At 55.1% G+C, this 17,000-nt stretch overlaps 1 protein-coding gene and 1 long non-coding RNA gene across 9 annotated transcripts in view; one reads left to right on the top strand and one right to left on the bottom strand.

Moving 5' to 3' along the window:
- BID (BH3 interacting domain death agonist) overlaps nt 1-10,614 on the bottom strand; it is a 52,323-nt gene extending 41,709 nt beyond the window's left edge. For 2 of the 8 annotated variants that reach the window (XM_058282479.2, XM_058282481.2), the window contains exon 1: nt 9,183-9,312. The gene's annotated coding sequence lies outside the window, so the exon portion shown is untranslated. Of the gene's footprint in view, nt 1-2,296; nt 2,318-4,913; nt 4,935-6,668; nt 6,769-9,182; nt 9,313-9,526; nt 9,798-9,825; nt 9,955-10,487 lie in introns of those variants that run through there. The other 6 variants (XM_004456774.5, XM_012524512.4, XM_004456777.5 and 3 more) reach the window with 6 other exon arrangements.
- LOC131274767 (uncharacterized) lies at nt 9,476-15,905 on the top strand. Its single transcript, XR_009182048.2, has 2 exons — nt 9,476-9,614; nt 10,576-15,905. It is a non-coding gene; the product is annotated as an uncharacterized lncRNA (long non-coding RNA).
- The last annotated feature ends 1,095 nt before the right edge of the window (nt 15,906-17,000 follow it).

Below are 17,000 nucleotides of genomic sequence, written 5' to 3'. Positions count from 1 at the left end.
AAAAATGTTTCCGCAACCAAAAAAGATACTCTGTACACATTAACAATAACTCCCCAGTCTCTCCATACTGCAGCCCCTGATAACCTCTAATCTACTTTCTGTCTCTTCAAATGTACTTACTGTAGATATTTCAAATAAGAGGAATCATACAATTATTTGTCCTTATGCATCTTTTCCTTTTTTTTCCTGTTTTTTTTTTTTGGGGGGGGTAGGTACAGGAGATTGAGCCCGGGACCTCATATTTGTGAAGCAGGTGCTCAACCACTGAGCTATACCCACTCCCCTTTATGTGCTTTTTCTATTCCACTCAGCATAATAGTTTCTAGGTTCACCCATGTAGTGGCATGTATCAGAACTTCATTCCTTTTTAAGGCTGAGTAATATTCCATTGTATGAATACGCCACATTTTTTAATCTATAGTTTTCTCTTTTTATAAAGTGAATGACCAAATCTTTGTGATTTTCCAGGGACCCTGTGGTAAGTCTCAACAATAGTTTTAGATGTAAAAGATATCCAGGAAAAGAAATACCTTCTCTAAATTTAGGGTCCAATCTTGGGAAAGCAATGGAAAAGTGTTGTCAGAGGCGATTTGGGCACTGGGTCAAGATAGGACCATGGGTTACCCATTACTGAGGCTGAAAAACCTTCGCTCTTTCCTAAGTGAGACAGCTTTTGCCCTTTGCTTTTTTCCCTTTGAATAATCAAAGGTACAAGAAAGTTGACATAAAGCACTGGCAATTCTTCTGCTATCCACAAGGGTTACAGAGAAAGTAAAGAAGAATCTTTCATTTTGGAGGCAAAAGTATTAAAGAGTAAACCACAAAAAGCAAGAGTACTAAAATGAAAACACTTTGCTGAAATTTTAACATATCCCATGACTCCTTTTCATACTCAAATATTTTAACAATGGCAAAAAAAAGTCACATTCCAAGTTTTGCATTACATTGTTGTTTGATATTCTAGAACAAAACAGTAAGTTACTTTAGGATAAAGTGTGGTCCAGGAAATCCTAGGGTCCTCCTGAGACCCTTTCAGAGGGTCCCTTCGGTCAACAATATTACATAATGACACTAACATTATTTTCCTTTTTTATTCCCATTCTCTCAGGAGGAAAACAGTGGATTTTCCCAAAGGCTACACAATACAGATATCTGTTTCAGAATCCAGAAGTCTTCTATTGAGTCAGATATTTGAGATTTTTTTTTTCAAGATACAGAGATCACACAAAATGTTACATATACCCCACTTCCCACACCCCCACTCCTCCCACATGGACAACTTCTTTCATTAGTGTGGTACATTAATTGCATTTGATACATACATTTTGGGAGCACTGCTACACAGTATGGATTATAGTTATGTTGTAGTTTACACTCTCTCCCAGTCCATTCAGTGGGTTTTGGCAGGATATATAATGTCCTGCGTCTTTCCCTGCAATACATTCGGGATAACTCCAAGTCCCGAAAATGCCCCCATATCACACCTCTTTTTCCCTCTCCCTGCCTTCAGCAATTCCTGTGGCCACTGTCTTCAATGATATAATTTCTTCCATTGCTAGAGTCACAATAATTCTATTGTAGAATACCAGTAAGTCCACTCTAAAGGAGATTTTTTAAAATGTAAAACAATGCCATTAACTCACTAAAATATTTTGTTTTGTAAAATAGTTATTTTTCAAAAAATTATTTAAGTTCAGAGGCAGTGAATAGTGCTGCTATTTTTACATGAATTGACAAACCCTTAAAATTTCTCAGTTTTAGTTTCTAATATGGTAACTATCAAAAGGTATCAAAAGGTATACTATCAAAAGGTATAACTTAATTAAAAGCTTTCTTGGGTCCTCAATAATTTTCATGTGTCTGGAGACCCAAAAGTTTAAAAAGAGCTATTTTAGGAGAAAAAAACGACCTGTTTTCTTTGAAAAATAAAGGCATACAGCATATACACATCTGTTTCTGCCTGTCATCCATATTAATTATAACTTCTAATCAAAGTAACTGACTCCTGTTTCACAAAGGACTGGGGGGTGGGTAAATGACAGCTGTCTGTCCTATACAAGCATTTCAGTAGTCAAGTAGATACAATGATACAACTTTCTAGAACCACACCTGTTCCTTTTAGACCTACTCCAAGAGGCAAAAATGAATGCTTTCATTAGCATTACCCACAGCAACAGCCTCTTTATAGCATATTTTAAAAGCCTCAAACTTGTATCTAGTAATCAGTGTTAAGTATTCTAGGTACACAATGATTGCCCATTAGCTCAATTAATATCAGTCTACGGTTTTAAGTTACCTCTGCTCTCTACCTTGGAAATTATCTTCAAAGCTGACATACTGCAAAGAACAATTATACTCCAATTAAGAAAAGTGTCAAAGTAAGTGTCAAAACCAATGTCCGTTTTCACAGTCTTGGCATTCCGTAAGGAGCCTCGCCCTGATCAAGATGGTGAGTGAGAAGCTTCAGGGTTTGTCCACCACAGCAGCGCGGGAAAACCAGCAGCAGCAGGCAGGAACATCGCTCCGCAAACTCCAGAAAACCGCAAAAGGACTCCAAAAACACAGCGAAATAAGAGACAAAAAAACACAAACCAAACCACAGTGGGCACCACGGCAAGAAAACGGCTACTGCAGGCTCTCCCGGCACCCTGGCACCCGGCTCAGAGCGGCGGGGCTCCCGATGATTCCAGGTCCCAGTTTCAGAGGGAGCAAAGTCACCCTCGGGCGCAACCTGGGAGCCTGGGCGTCGGTCCAGGCGGTCTGGTGGTGGCTCGAGGGCCTCACTCCCCGGAACGTGCCCTGCAGGAAGCACCCTGGGGAGCTCCGCGCCTCCTGGGAAGGGCCTGCGGCTGTAGGCCAGACAGGGCAGGGTCCAGATGGGAGGAAACTGTCCTCAGAAGGGGCATTTCTCAGTGTGTAACCCGGGAAATTCCTAGAGCCCAAGACAAGAGAATGAGAAGCGCTTGGGGAGGCCTTAGGCTTTGCCCTGGAGCTCTTCTCTAAACTCCAGGCAGACACAACCCTGAAAGAGAACACTTGCACAGGTCAATTTGCCAAGATAGGGAAAGGTGTTTACTTTTTCTCTTTTTTTTTTGTTAGCTCCTGACATTCAAGGCAAGCTCTGTCCTAACATTAGCCGGATACATGTTTAAGGTACATAAACCAGAATCTAAACTTCGAGAGTAACACATTAAAATATCAAAATGTCAGGATTTCAAGAAAAGATTACAAAATATACAAGCACGGAGGCAACGGGCCCAGTCAAAGGAGAGGATGAAAGCATTAGAAGCCATCAACAAAGAGGACCAAACCTGGGACAGTGCAGCCAAAGACTTAAAAAAAAATAATGCTAAAGATGCTCAAAGAGCTCAAGGAAAACACGGGCAAAGAACTAAAGGAAAGCAGGAAAACAGCAGGTGAAGACAAAGAGAATATCAATAGTGAGACAGAAATTAAGAAAAGGAACCAAAGAGAGCTAATTAATTCATGAAGGAACCGCTAGGGTCTCTGCCAGTTCCAATAATCACTTGCATAAATATAAAGCCAATAGCCTGGAGCTGCACAAAGACAGCTCTCCCCCTGGACTGGGGGTGGAGGGCGGGGGGGGGGGGGGGGGGGGGGCAGGGTCAAGGTGGAGCCAGAGAGATCCTGGCAGCCCCTGCTCACTCGGAGCCAAGGAAGTGCCCAGACACCCCTGGAAGACCCCGCGGCCTTCCCAGTCCCTTGATTCCCTCCCTGGGCGTCCACACCGGCTTTGGACAACGAGCCGGGCGGGGCTGGCGGATTCCCACGCTCCCCCAAAGAACGCGCATGAAGCCTGCCCCCTCCAGCCCCTCCAGCCCCCTGGAACTGCTCAGGGGCCGCCAGGCTGGAGCTCAGGACCCTGGGCCAGGAGACCATCCTCTGTCCTTAGGCTGTGTCTGAGCTCCCGGCCTTCTCCAAAGACACTGGGAGAAATTCCCCTGAAATTCAAATATACTTTAATTTCAAGGGCTTAGGAAGCACCGATCAATCCGAGAGGTTCTCCACGCGGGCTGCACACCAGAAGCAGCGGGGAAGCTTGAAAAAGCAAGCAGCACATGTTGGCACAGATGTGAAACCGGGATGCTCACACACCACTGCGGGCTGTAAAACGGTGTGGCCGCGGTGGAAGAGAGTTTGGCGGTTCCTCCAAAAGCTCAACAGAGGGAATGATCCCAGGACCTGGCAATTCGACTGCCGGGCATCCACCCGAGAGAACTGGACACCTGAATGCCCACAGCAGCTCTATTCACTGTCGCCCAAAGGGTGAAACAACCCAGGTGTCCCCCAGCAGATGAATGGATACACAAAACGGGGTGCACCATTCCAGTTCTCAGCCATAGAAAGGAACGGGGCACTGATACATGCTACCCAAGGAGGTTCCTTGCAGACATCACGCTAAGATCAAGTTGCCAATACCAGGCTAGTTGTAGAACCTCTCAGTGGCCCAGAAGACACCCTGGACGCGTTGCTAGTCGCTCTCCTGTCCCTGGCAATCCTTCTTCGGATTTGCCTATTCCGGACATTTCCTACCAATGGTCCGAAGGCTTCCTGGGGGGCTGGGCAGCCAGGAGCCGGCCTCTCCTGGTTGTCTAGGACCCAGGTGAAGGCAGGTTAGGGTACGACAGCGGAAAGGAGGCACCTGCCAGGCTGGGAGGGCACTAACTGCCTCCCAGGACAGAGTGAGGACGCACCTGCTGGAAAGTTCCCGGAAAAGCTCCAGGGAAGGTTAGGTGACCTCCTCCACTGGAGGACGCCGGGGTCCCCAAGCCCCCTCTCGCCACCCCCACGACGCGAGACAGCTGGGCCCGGCCCAGCAAGCAGAGGGCCATCCCACCCTGGCCGCCCCATCTACCAGGAGCCCGTGCACGAGGCTGGGGACCCCGGCTCACCCGCGGAGGCGGCCCCCCCTTGCCGTTTCCGAAGGCTCAAGCCGGAGGTGCGAGCCTCTGCCCAGCTGACGCTGCCTGACTTCCCAGAGGGCAAGCCTGCCGGGAGCGGGCACCCGCTGGGTGGGGAGAGGCCACTGGGGCGTGAGTCACCCGCCGCGCCCAGCTGGCCTCCTCCTCCCAAGCGAGACCCAAAACCTCACAGCCTGACAGGACTTTTTTAAACTTTGATTTTAAAATAATTTCAAATTTACCGGACAGTTGCAAAACTAACACAAAACCCACCGGAAGAACTTTAGCGTGACTCCCTGCCTATGCCCCCGGACACACCGACCTTCCCACTTTGCAAGGTCAAGTGTCAGCGTCACAGGCCCAGAGTTCCTTGGCACTGGCTATCTCCCGGAAGACGTGCACAGCCTCCCGCCACCCTCAGGGGCCTTCAGGCAACCCGCCCCTCCACCCCCCAGGCCCTCTCCACCCCCCCCCCCACCCCCGCTGCTGCACCCATCCCATTCCACACCTCCCCGCCCAGTCATGTGCCCCCGCTGCCCCCCCTCCCCCAGCTCGGACCTCAGCCGGTGCTCCCTGGAGCCAGCTAAACCCCAGAAAAGCTCAGCCCCCTAAGTCTTCCCCTTTTAAGAGGCCTGCACACCCTGGCCCAGAGGGGGAACCCCCTAAAAGTGGATGCTCACATCTGGCATCGAAGCCGCACAGTGACCTCACTTTCCCCATCTGGAAAAAGGGACAGTCCCGACCCTGTGGGATCAAATGAGGGAACAGACCTGGAATGGAATGGCTTTGGGGAAAGAGAGGGGAAGCCCAGCGCCGCCCAGGGCTGCAGCCACCGGGAAGGGGGGGCCTCGATGACCCGGGATCACCCACGAGAGGCACTCCCCACCCCCACCAGCAAGGCTCCCGGCACCCAGGCAGACGTGTGCATTGGGTCTCTGCGACTGGCCAAGCTCGAGGCCACGCTCTCTCTCCTTCCTCTGAAGAAAGGGGGCCAAAGAAGAGGGCACCCAAGTCTCAGGCGGGAGCCTGTAAACCGCAGGCTGGGGACCCAGGGAGCTTGCCAACAGCTCTAAGGGGAACTCAGGGCCCAGAGCTGGGCGCAGCCCTGGACCCAAAGGCAGGGGCGCCGTCCACGTGGCGGCCGCCCCGCTCAGGCTGCCCCAAGGGCAGGGCTCCTCGGGGCCAGGGTCAACTTCACCCCAGGCACTGCTGTGCCTGTGGGTAATTTAAAAACAAACCGCTTCCTCTTTCTCTAAGTTGGTGGCTTCTCTCACAGAAAAGGACTCTGGCCACAGTCCTCCCAAAGCCATACAAGAACTGGATGTGCATCTCCAGAGCAGGCGGCGTGTGGCTCGAGTCTGGGGGTCTTCGCTGGAAATTTCCCCATGTTGGCCATCCCAAGCAGGTGGGTGGCGGGGAGGGGGGCCCGAGGAGCGGGGGCAGCCTGCAGGAACGGCTCGTGAGAAAACCCCACCGTGAGGGGCCCTGGCACTGCCCTGCAGCTGCACCCTCCCTCACGGGCCCCGCTGCCTCCTAACCAGAGGCCTGTCCCCTCCCAGGGACTGGCAAGGTGGGGGGTGGGTCCACAGACGCCTCTGCTCCTCACCCTTCACGGTTTAACAAGGTCCCGGTGGGCTGGGGAGCAGTGGGGGACCTGGGAATCCAGGCCAGGTACTACCATGGGGTCTGACTTCTCGGCTGTTACCCGGGGCAGGTGACAACCTCCCCGTTCCTCAGTTTACCCACCTGACAAATGGGTGACAACCTAGCCCACCGGGATGCCTAAATGAGCTGAAGGTCTACGAGTGTGGCCAGCACGCGGGAGCGCTGCAGGCTGCGGCTGAGCCTGACTCGTGTCTCTTTCAGACTCGCCCGTGGCTCCGGGCACGGATGCGTGGCAGCCAGGGCGCTGCCAATCAGACACCGGGCACTGGAAAGTCCGGGAAGGGGCAGGCACACCAGCTGGCCTCGGGGCACTGCAGTCTCCACAGTCCCAGCTTGGCAACAGTGACCGGAGGGACAGCCACCACAAGCACTTCCCAAGGCCATAGCTGGACAAAGTGGCCCTTCCTCTGTCCTGCAGACCGCTGCGGCCACTTGGCCCCTCTGCAAGGCCAAGATGCCCGCCCTGGAATGCTCCATATTCCAACGTCCAAGCTACTCCAGCTGCCCTCCTGCCTTTCCAGTCTAGAAGCTCAGCCCTGGTGGGGCTTCTGGAGAGGCTACGCTGCCTGCCAGCTAAGGCCGTGAGTTCCCCCGGGGCAGACCCAAGGCCTGGGAGCAGGGTCCCTGATACTCCCTCCCGCCCAGGACACCTCTTTCCCACCTAGGCACCCCGCCCCAGTCTTCCCTGCACCTGCCCAGCCCTTTATGCCTCCATCCTGAGTGTGCTTTTCCATCCTCTCCATCTGGCAAGCTCCTATTGTCCTCTACAGTCCACCCCAGATAGCCCAAATCATCTTAGCATCTGTGCCAGCTCTGAACCCACCTCCTGGGACAGAATTCACAGCAACTCCCCCCGCCCCCCCGGGTTCCATGGCTCTTCCCACCCAACTCCACCAAAGCCTGCATCCCAATGTATTAGTCGCTGGGGAATGGGTCTCCATTCCCCAGGCAACAGCACCCAGTCCCCGGGGACCCCTGGAGCCCAGTGCAGTCATCAGGGCACCCACCAGATGCCTTGAGACGCCTGCTTTAACCCAGCTAAGGGGTGCCCTAGAGGGGCGGTAGAAGAGGTGAGACTACACACTCCCTAGAGCTCTGCCCCTCCAAAACTTCTGGAACAGCGGGATGCCCCCTCCACTGTCCTCCTGGCTCCCAGATCACATCCTCTTCTAGCCACCGTCACCATCACTGACTCCCGGTGGCCCCCGGGGACCCGGCCTCACGGTCTGCCCCCGGATGACACTGACTCAGGCCCGGGGAAAACCCACCGCACCTCCAGCCTGCCCTGCACCCCATCTGCGTGGAGATGGAATGTGGAAAAACGACATCCTGCTCCCAGCTCCCCCAGCTCCCTTGGCGAGGTGCCCGAGAAGGTGCCTCTGGGCTGGAGCAAGCAAATAAGACTTCCAGGAAGGGCAGGCAAGGGCTGCCGTGGGGGGGGGGGAGCTCATCTTGGAGAAAATGGGGCTGGGGTGTGCTGGGTCCCCGTGCAGCTCCACCTCCTCACTCCCCTCCCCAGGGATGCTGGATTCAGGCCAATCCAGTTCCAGCAGCCCCAGGCCCAAACGCAAACCCAGCCTTTAATCGTGTTCCTAAGCCCACTCCCCCCCCTAACACCCCCCCAAGGCCGCCGCCACCTCGGTCTCCCGGGGCACATTCATATTTGTAGAATAAAGCCGCCCAGGCCGCCTAGCCTCCTGGGAGTTGCAGGCTTCAGGGCTCTCCCAGGGTCCCCGGCGAAAGGCAACCACTCAGCAACCTGCTGAGAGCCTGCGCGCAGTTTCAAACCATTTCAAGACACGCTTTGCAGAGGGCTGGCAGGCGGGTACTGCGACCGCGCGGGCTAACCATCGGCTCCGAAAAGCCAGGCGCCCCCCCGAGGAGGCCGCAGGTGTGTGCAGGTGGCGGCAGGGTGCCCCTCCTGGACCGGAGTCCAAGGCCGACGTCTGGGTCAGGGCCGCACACGCCCAAGGCGCCGGTGACTGCCTCGGGCCCGTCCCTGCCCGACGGTGCAGCCCCGCAGCCTCCGGGCCAAGTGCAGGGGCGGCCCTCCCGCGCTTCCCGCACACCTGCCCGCGGGAGGCGGCACGGGGCGCCCTCCCCCTCTCGGCCCACCTGCGGGCCGAGCTCGAGGAGAGGGCCGCGAAGGCCGACGACAGCCCCCTCCGCAGACGCGGCCCGCCACGCCAAAGAGGAAAAGCGCCGCGCGGGCGCCCTCCTCTTCCGGCGCCCCGCTCCCCAGGCCCGCGGGCTCCGGGCTGCGCGGGGGGATGCGCCGGCGTCTGGGCCGCGGGGCACCCCCCACCCCGGCGCGGCAGGCGGGAGGCGGGGGGGAGGGGCGGCCCCGGGGAGCCAAGCCCGCGCGCCGGGGGGCTCCGAGCCCGCGCCGCGCGGGGCTGGCACCTGGCGGCCCGCACCCCCCCACACCCGCCCAAGGCGTGGGCAGCCTGGGCCCCGGCCCCGGGGGGCGCTCGGTGCGCGGCGGCGGGCGCGGAGCCCGGGTCGGGGGCGGGAGCTTGGCGCCGCCCCGCACGGAGCGCGGGAGCGCGGGGCCGCGGGCGCACGGCCCGCCGGAGGGAGGGCGCACGCACTCACCGGCCGCGGGTGGAGGGCGCGGGGCGCCGAGCGAGCCCGAGGGGAGCTGAGGAGCCCAGTGCCGGGGGACGGCCGAGTACGCAGCCGCGCTCCGCCGACTTCCTCTCCCGGCGCCCGCACACCCCCCGCCCGGCCCTGGTCGGCCCGCCACCGCCGGCCCCGCCCCCGGCCCGCCCCCCGCGGGGGAGGTGGGCGTCCGGGGTACGCCGGGGAGCTCGAGCGCGGGCGCGCGCCTGCGCCCACTCGGAAGGCTGGGGAGGGCCCCCGGCTCCCGCCCGGGGACAGAGGCGACCGGTCGCTGACCAGCACCCCGCCTGGACTCCCCGTCAGGCCGGGATTCGCACCCTCAGGCGAGGGCTGTCGAGTCAGAGTCGTCCTCCGGCGGGGGGCGCACATTCCGGCGGCGCCGGGATCCTTCCAGAGGCTTCTCTGGTACGGGGCTTGCAGAATCCCCCCAGGCTGCTCGTGCGATCGCCTTGCAGACGGCGGTTCTCAGTCCCCGGGTCACCCAGAAGGATGGAGATGTGGGTGAAGCCCTCGGGGCCGCAGGCCGAGCGGGCCCCTCGCCGGGCCCTTGGCGGGACGCCGCGCTCCCCCGCTGTCCCGGAGAGTGTGGGGTGACCTACCCCCGAGAGAAACCTACCGCGGGGACGCCGACCAAAGGGAAACCGAAACAGGAAGGCTCGTTCCTGGAAAAGACGTAGAACCAAAGAGGACCTAAAAGTTGCTGCAGCAGCTGAGCATTGGAATAGAAACTTGTCAACTGCCGAGCTCCACCCGCTCCCCTGGCAGAGGAGCTGAATTAAGAAACAAAAGCAAAACCATGTGGTGTCGGAAAACACCATATGGTTACAGTAAAATAATAAAATCACAGCGATTTCCTTCTTTCTACTTTTTTTTTTTTTAATTTCCCAATTGTTCTTAAATGAATGCCGCACTAAATTTACCGGTAAATACTGTCATAATGAAAATTACAGAATGGGATAGTTTGTCCCGTCATTATAGTTCAAGTTGATTTCTTTATGAAAGCGGTCTGTTATTAAGTATAAATAACAAGTAGTACTTTTAAGTGGGTTGCCTCTGAGCTTCCTTGCAGCCAAAGGAAGAAAAAAAGAGTAGACATGATTCATTTCACAAATCTAGGAAAGTAGGATGGAGCAGACCGATTTCCACTTCAGGGGAGTCAGACTCTCGCATTTAACTTTAAATGAAATTTCTGAGTTTTAAGTGTGTATTCAATTGCTAAAAGAGATCATAGAGAAACTTGGAGCAAAGCAGGATCACGAGAATAAATACGTCTCCTACCCTGGTGACGGGTGTGTGGGGGACGAAACCAATTTGTGTGCCTCAGATCACAGAACAGTGACATCTGTTGTTTCTTTTCTTTTCCCAGAAAAGATGGTGCAGCGCGGGGCTGCAGCTCGAGGGGCCGGAGGGCTACGTGATTGCCGCTCGCAGCAGCAGGCGGCCTCTTCCGCCTGCAGAAACCCGCCCTCCAAATTAAAAAGCGCTTCAACTCTTGTTACCGTAAGTGCACTTTTAGTACCGCAGTACATTTCCAGTACCGTAATGCAGGTCTAGCACCATAAAGCATTTCTAATACTGTATGTGGGAACAGCCAGGCCAAATCATGTCGGAGGAAGCTGTCTCCAGGTATATTCTTGCTAGGAGTTTAGTTTCTTACAATTGCATATAACTAGTAATCCTTCCAACTTTAAAGCCATTCAACTCCCTTTTTACTTGTTCACCACTTCTGGTTACTAAACTTTGCCTCGTGTTTTATATACTTCCCCGCATTCTTAACTGGGATTCTTTTTTTTTTTTTTAAGATTTATTTATTTTCCCCCCTTTCCCCTCTTCCCGCCCTGCTGTTTTTGCTGTCTGGGTTGTCTTCTCTTCTCATTTCTCTCCTCTAGAATTCGATCCTGGAGATTCTTGATGTGGAGAGAGTTTCCCTGTCAATTGCACCACCTCAGTTCCTGGTTTTTGCTGCATTTCACGTTGACTCTCCCTGGCTCTCTTTTGTTGTGTCATCATCTTGCTGCGTGACTCACATGGGCACTGGCTCATCACACGGGCACTCACTTGGGCACTGGCTCGCTGCACAGGCATGCTTTCTCTTCTTTTTCACCAGGAGGCCCCAGGGATCGAATCTAGGTCCTCCCGTATGGTAGGTGGAAGCTCTATCATTTGAGCCACATCCACCTCCCAAATTCTGGATATAATTTCATTTTTTACAATGATCAGGACTATGGCCTCCTGTACTGTGACGTGCAGCAGTGCTTAGCTGCGCATTTGTACTACACGGTTTCCATAAGTGCACTGCTCACCAATCCATGGATCCCCAAATGTGGCCCTTCACAGATAACTCAGCTATGAACATTCTTGTTCATATCTTTTTGTGCACAAATGTTTTCACTCATTTTTTTTTAAGACTTATTTATTTCTCTCCCCTCCCACCCCAGTTCTCTGTTCTCTGTGTCTATTTGCTGCGTCGTCTTTGTCCGCTTCTGTTGCTGTCAGCAGCATGGGAATCTGTGTTTCTTTTTGTTGCATCATCTTGTGTCAGCTCTCCATGTGTGCAGCACCATTCCTGGGCAGGCTGCACTCTCTTTCGCGCTGGGTGGCTCTCCTTACGGGGCGCACTCCTTGCACGTGGGGCTCCCCTACACGGGGGACACCCCGCGTGGCAGGGCACTCATTGCGTGCATCAGCACTGCGCATGGGCCAGCTCCACACGGGTCAAGGAGGCCCGGGGTTTGAACCTTGGACCTCCCATGTGGTAGGCGGACGCCCTATCCACTGGGCCAAGTCCGCTGCCTGTTTTCACTCATCTTGAGTTTAATGCCTACGAGTGGAACTTCAGGGTCGTAGGTTCAGGGAGTGTTTAACTTTTTGAGAAGCTGCCAGTTTTCCAAAGTGGCTGTACCATTTGGCCTTCCCGCCATCCATCTCCCAGCACCCCAGGGGCTCGCCGCTCACCCTCCGACGGGCTCATCGCCTCCACCACGCCGTCCTGGCCCCAGATCCCATCCTCCCTTCCCTGGATGGGGGGCAACAGCTTCCTCACAGGTCTCCCCGTTTCTCCCTTGGCTCCCTATATTTTTCCTCCTCTTATAAAAGGTCAGAGCATGTCGCTCCTCTCTAAAATCCCATCTTATGCAGAAGGGAAGCCAAGGTCTCCCCAGGAGCTGCCAAAGCCCTCCCTGATCTGTCTGCCTCTCCAAGCTGGCACCTACCGCTCCCCTCCTTTCTCAGCTTCAGCCCCAAAGGCCTCCTCCTGTCCCTGGGCCTCACCCAACGCTCCTGAAATGTTGTATACTTCTCTAATTGAGTTTTTTACTCCTTCGCCTTCCTGGGAAGTACAGGAGGACAGGGACCAGCTTGATGCATGCTGTTGTCCCCTGGCCCAAAACGGTGCCTGGCCCTCGTGGGTGCCCAGCAAATGGACGGATTCCGGGAAGGACCCGGTGGCTACGGAGGCTGAGCCTTCTGGGGAATATTATGGGATGGATGGATGCCATTCAAAACCGCCCCAGACCAGAAAAGGGAAGGAGGAGGAGCATTCTGGACCCGGGGCCCCAAGGTGGCAGGAGTTCGGTGCAGCTGGGCGCATTGGGAGAGAGAGAGGCTGCTGGGCCGGCAGGGCGGCTGGCAGAGCCCGGAGTCCTGTCCTAGGCATCCTGCGGGCACTCACCCTGTTCTGCAGGGCGGGGCCTACACCAGTCAGCCCCAGATTCTCCACACCCCCACTTCATTTTTTGGGGGCCGCTTAAGCACTTTGTGCTGCCAGGGCAGCTTCTTTCCCCACCCCAATCTCCACTTCTAATTTGCTGTCATGTAATTTATGCTTTTTAGGCTGAAAATCTTGTCAGCATTGTTTGTAATCTAGGAGAGAGTGGGGCTTCTTGCAAAGGCAAAAGTCTAGGGTCGGAAAACAGCTGTTTGTCAGGTCCTGGCGGTAGAGGAGGGATGGAATGTAAAGTGGCACAGGAGAGGGAAGTGGATGCGGCTCAAGTGACTGGGCTCCCGTCTACCATGGGGGAGGTCAAAGGTTCGATTCCCAGGGCCTCCCGGTGAAGGCAAGCTGGCCCATGCGGAGAGCTGGTGCAGCAAGATGACTCAACCAAAAGAGACACAGAGGAGAGACAATAAGAGACACAGCAGACCAGGGAGCCGAGGTGGCACAAGAGATTGAGCACCTCTCTCCCACTCTGGAAGGTCCCAGGTTCAGTTCCCAGTGCTGCCTGAAGAGGAGATGAGCAGACATAGAAGAACACACAGTGAGTGGACACAGAGAGCAGACAGCGAGTGTGGGACAAAGGAGGGGGAAGGATAAATAAACAAATCTTAAAAAAAAAATGGCACAGGGCAATTTGTGTGTGTGTATGTGACAGAATTCTTCCATATCTTGACAGTCATGGTTCTTCCACAACTGTACACATTTGTCAAAACTCATGGAACTGCACACTAAACAGTGAATTTTACCATATATAAATTATGCCTTAATAAATAAAACAAACACAGAACAGCTAAGAGAGAACTATGTCTTTCTTAATGAAAACAAAACAAACAGCGTGGTGGCAGCTGGCTGAGCAGACGCTCAGAAGCTGACTTCCCTCTTTTGGGGGGATCTCACCGCTGCTTCTGGGCAGCCTGCTCCTCCAGTGAAAACCCAGCCGCCCTTCCTTAGTTTCCCTCGTCACAGCAGAAAGAAGCAAAAGAGGCTGTTTCAAAAACATTTAGCAGGAACCGATTCTAAAGCCCACCTCTGCATGGCACTGCAAGGCCGGGTGTCCTTCCCACACAGTCAGTATTCCTTAACTGGTCACCGTCCTCTCCTGGTCCCCGGGGAGGCCTCACCCTCTCTTGTCCAGCCCTGGTCAAGTCTTTCCCTCCCCAGGCTGGCTTTTTAAGGCCCACTCTGCAGGCAGTTCCTGGCTGGCCCAGGTCACAGCCAACTGCAGGGGAGCAAGTGCTCCTGGCCCTTCCCAGGCTCTGCCCTGCTCCCCCTGGCAGGACTCATCCAGCCTCAGACACCTGCACAGCCTCAGGTGTGTCCATGGATGCTGGCCACCCACCACCTGTGGGCAAAAGGTAGGCGGGTGCCAGCTCTGTGCCAGCTCCGTGCCAAGTCCTTTTCCACACTCCTTCGTGGTCAAAGCTGGAGTTGGAGGACAGAAGTTAGTGGACATTCACTGTGCAGATCCCAGGGCTGACCTGGGATTGGGCAAAATAGTCAGACACCTCCTGGCTCCGTCTTGCGGAATCAGACACGCAGACACCTCCTCCATCTCAGGCCTGCGGGCGTCCTAGAAGGGTCTTTGGCCTCCTCTTGCCCAACCCAGCCTGAGCTTGGATGAACGCTCAAAAGCAGACTTCCAGCTGAGCACATACTGAGTATTTAAACTTGGTTTTAAAGCCATTTATTTATGTTTTAGGGTGAAAAACTTTTTTACCTTTTCTTTTATTCTTCTATTTTAAAACGTCTAGGGTGCAGAGATTGGATGACTCATGCTACCCAGTTCTTAGACAGAGAAGGGAGAATAGTTTCCCTCTCCTGTGTGTTTATGTATTTCCTGTCTTTTATTCCCTCTCCCACTTCCTTCACCTGCCTCTCGGAGACAAACATCACGAGGTGTGTGTTGTACATCACTTGTCTGTATATGTTCTTGTGAAAAAGCATAGTGTCGTCTTGCATGCTTATAAACGGAGTCTTGTTTTGCTCTCCCTCACTCAGCACAGTGCTGCAGGATCCCTGCATGTAGCTCTGTGGAGGCTGTGAGTTCTAACGAATATTGGGCACCTCCCACATTTGCCAAATCCATGTCCCCAAACACGGACCCCCGGGCTGCCTCCAGCTTGCTGCCATGACAATATCACTAGACGGACCTCCTGAAACATGGCCCCAAGAACTTGAACGACAATTCCTTAGAGACATGCCTAGGAACAGAATTCCTGGTGTCGTAGTGTCATGTCCTCTGGGTAATCCAACCTAGTACTAGAGCCGCTCTCGCCAATAGCCGCCCCGCTCCACATTCCCACCCCCTGAGCTTGCAGGGTCCTGTTTTCCTCCATCCTCCTCAACACTTGGCATGAGCTAGCTTCCTAGCAGTGACGGGGGAGAGGTAGGAAATGATAGCTCAATGTCATTTTATTTTGGCATTTCCATGCTAGGCAGTGAGTTTGCACATCTTTGTTCAACAGTCCACCGTGTGTCCTCTTAGAATCAGTCAGGAGGATAGAAGGGCCGGCTCGGATCCTCCGGCAAGCAGGTGCTGAGATAATGTGAGGAGAGCAAGAAGTTTTTTGCGGGGAGGTAATGTCTATGAGAGATGGAAAAGGGAACGAGGCAGGATTGGACAGGAAGTCTTCAGAGCTCAGTGCTGTTGTGACACTTGTCAGAGGACAGAGGGAGGGAAGCCTGATGGAACAGACCATAAAGCAGATCTGACAGGGTCTCCGTCACTCCAGTGACGCCCGTGGGAGGCCAAATGGACACAGCCCAGTACCCTGACCAGGCTCATTCGTGGCCTGGGAAGAACGGGGCCTCGGAGGCAGATTCCAAAGGCACTGGAACTGGAGGCTGCCCGCCAACTTCGCAACTGAATGGCAAGTTCCTTTTTTTTCCTTTCGGCTTTATAAATTGATTTATATTTACATTTCATAGAAATGGGATCATACAATGTTACGCAATATATTTAGTTCATAGTAGCGCGGTCATACAGTATTTGTGCTTTTGTGTTTGGCTTGCTGCACTCCACATAACGTCCTCCAGGTTCACCCATGTTGCCATGTGCTGTACGACCTCATTTCTTCTTACAGCTGCATAATATTCCGCCGTGTGAATGCACCGCAGGCCGGTGGGGAGATGGGACGGGCACATCTCTGTGACTGCCATGGTGGTGGAGTGCAGGGCTTAGGAGCTCAAAGGCACGTTTCCCGCGCAGGCTGACCCAGGCCACAGGGCTCTCCTGGGCGGTTTCTCCTCCGAAGGCGATGCCGAGCTCCAAGCCGTTTCCTCCCAGCATCTCCTCGGTCACCTGAGAGAGCTCCGGCGGCCCTTCCTGAGGACCCTTTTGGCCCTCGGGGGGCCTTCAGAGGGAAGAGGGAGCCTTGCAGGCCAGGAGCACTGGGCAGGGCGGTGGGAGGGCGGTGAGGAGCTCCGCCTTGGCGGCGCGCTTCCTCAGTTCTGCCCCTCCCTAGCCGTGGGGCCCTGGGCACACCACCCAGTCAGTTGAGGTTCCGTTTCTCATTGACTGAATGGGGATAAGGACAGGCCCGCAGTGACAATGCCTCAGGCCCGGTGTCTGGTAGTTGGTGCTCTCATTACCCATTACCTGGCACAGCACAGAGGCCAGTGACTTCTGAGGCAAGTCCTCAGGAGCCTGGGGACGCTTGCCTGGCAAGTGCCGGAGGCCTTGGGTTCCTGGGTGTGCAGCCCCCCGGGGGGGGGGTCCAGGCGCTGCCCCCACCCAGGGAAGCTGGCCAGCGGCTCGCCCCTGCCTGAGGCCCCCGAGCGGGCTTCTTGGCCCCGCTGGGCCCCCTTTTCCTGCTCTGCGAAGGGAGGTGATACCACAGGCCTGCGAGTGGCGTGGTCCAGCACAGAGGAAGGCGAGGGAGGTCTTGGCCGCGCAAGTCCCTCACGCACGGCGGCTGCTGATGCGACTTGGCAGTGCCTCCCGCAGCTCCCACCCGGGACCCTGGAGTTGGGTGGGGGTGTGGGAAGGTGGCCCGGGAAGTAGGAGCTGGTAGCTGGGACTTTCAAAGGGGCATGAGGAGGAAGAGAGGGCAGGAGAGGGGCTGCGGCGCTCCCCC

The sequence above is a fragment of the Dasypus novemcinctus genome, chromosome 20 (assembly GCF_030445035.2).
Source record: "Dasypus novemcinctus isolate mDasNov1 chromosome 20, mDasNov1.1.hap2, whole genome shotgun sequence".
Taxonomy (NCBI): Eukaryota; Metazoa; Chordata; class Mammalia; order Cingulata; family Dasypodidae; genus Dasypus; species Dasypus novemcinctus.
Note: the sequence above shows the minus strand (reverse complement) of the source record. Positions and strands in the feature narration are given on the sequence as shown.